The sequence below is a fragment of the Lathyrus oleraceus genome, chromosome 4 (assembly GCF_024323335.1).
Source record: "Lathyrus oleraceus cultivar Zhongwan6 chromosome 4, CAAS_Psat_ZW6_1.0, whole genome shotgun sequence".
In the NCBI taxonomy this organism is placed as follows: Eukaryota; Viridiplantae; Streptophyta; class Magnoliopsida; order Fabales; family Fabaceae; genus Lathyrus; species Lathyrus oleraceus.
The window spans coordinates 433560411-433562514 of record NC_066582.1 but is presented as its reverse complement, the minus strand read 5'-3'; the positions used below and the strand labels follow the sequence as shown (position 1 = coordinate 433562514).

At 32.6% G+C, this 2104-nt stretch overlaps 1 non-coding gene across 1 annotated transcript; it reads right to left on the bottom strand.

Annotated features, from left to right (window-relative positions):
- Positions 1-1700: 1700 nt before the first annotated feature.
- On the bottom strand, positions 1701-1771 carry TRNAG-GCC (transfer RNA glycine (anticodon GCC)). Its single transcript has one exon. It is a non-coding gene; the product is annotated as a tRNA-Gly (tRNA).
- Between the last annotated feature and the right edge of the window lie 333 nt (positions 1772-2104).

The window sequence follows — 2104 nt, the reverse complement described above, 5'->3', positions numbered from 1 at the left end:
TGAGTACCAAACCATCTCTTCATTCTATACATGTGCTTATTCCCTACTTTACTTACATGTGTCAAAAACCAACATTTGCCCTTGCAAATTACCCTTACTCTAACTTTGTCCTTTTTCACAAATTTTATCTCTCTCCCATTCAAGTCTGACAATTAAGTAATTGCTTCCTTAAAATTATCAAGTGATAGAAACTCCAACCCCGTTCTAAACTTATAATTATTATCCAACTCCCTCATCCTAAACTTATCATACTTTAATCCCTTCTCATTTCTGAAGCATCACGACAATTACAACCAAACTCATCACTATAATAGTTAGTCTTTATCTTATTATCCACATAACTTTATGAACCTACATTTTCAACACCCTTCACAAATTTCTTTGGATTTTGCTTGTGCTTCTTTGCAACATATTTTATCCTACCTTTTTTTCATTGTCGTCATCTTGTTTGTCCTTCATGTCAAAGTCATCATCCAATTCTAGAGCCCTCTCTTCCTTACTATCATCAAATGTTACACCAGTAGCTTAATAATCACTATCATAATTATCATCACTTCCATTACTATGTTCATCTTCAATATTAACTCCACCATCACATTGTGCATCTTCCTCAACATTATTTGCAGCATCACATTGTTCCTATTCTTCAACATTAACTCCACCATCATCTTATTCTTGTTCTTCAACATTAACTCCACCAACATCATGTTCCTCTTCTTTAACATTAACTCCAACTACGCCTCTAATTGAATGATCAACATATAAGTGCACTACATATTTCATTTCATTCCCATTTTTATAAACCTCATCAACATCTTTATCACTCACCATTCTCTTATACCTATATTTCAAAGGATCGAGATCACTAATGTCTTTCAATATTCCGGCTTCAAAGTAGCTACGCGTATCAGGATCAATGCCCTCTACTGCATGTTCATGTCCCCTTTGTAATAGAATACACAGTCCCTAAAAAATCTACCTCCATAATGAAAATTCAAACTAAAACGCATATTTGAACTTTCACCTTTGATTTTGACGAACAAACACCAAAAAAAGATGAAAGAGACTAACTTTACCTCAGTCAATAGCTCTCTTCATCTACCTCTATCGAAGAAAATGTAAGAACTCAGATAATGGATGAAGCATGGATAATTGATGAATGTCTTCTTCTACCTCGGTGACAATATCCCCACATCTACCACAAATACCTCCATTTGATTCTCAGATTTCGTTCAACCCTAATTACAAGGATTGTAAGTGAAACAATATTTGCGATTTTTGGGAGGGAACAATAGAGCAAAGTCACGTCAGTAATTAAAAGTTAAAAAAATAAATTCTCATCAACAATTGATACTTAAAAGAAATTTCACGCAACAACATCATCTTTTTTGAAACGGATGATTGACGTTAGTGACTAAAACCAAATGAAAATCAACATTTACGGACTTCATCAAAAAAAAAATACAAAGATCAAAATAAATAAAAAACACATCTATTTACTAGACCAATTTTTAAGCCTTGAATTTTTAAAGTGAAGTTAATTAATAAAATAATTAAGAGATGTGTTAAAAAATTATTTAAAGGCAACAAAATAAATGAAAAACTAGAGAGAGCTCAAAGGCATCTTTTTCATCCATATTTTCAGGATGCGTGATGTTACCGAACACCACAAAGTTTATCATCATCGCTCTCTCCGAATTTGCACCAGCCGGGAATTGAACCCGGGTCTGTACCGTGGCAGGGTACTATTCTACCACTAGACCACTGGTGCCTGTTGTTTTAACTTCTCCATTTAATTGATCTATCTCATCAATGAGGTTTGTTCACTTACGTGGCTTTATTGTATATCACACATCCAATTCAAATTATAATTCTACAATTCATTCACCAAAAAGTTTCTGAAAAAACATCTCTAATTATGATCTCTTGAAGAAACATAAAAACATTATATTCTAACACAGGATTATCTTTAATTTGACATCAAAGCATGTGTTGATTTTTTTTATAGTAAAGTGATGGAACTAAAAACTAATATATATTTTTCATCATTTGTTTATTTTACTGCAGAAACATCTCTAATTATGATCTCTTGAAGAAACAGAAG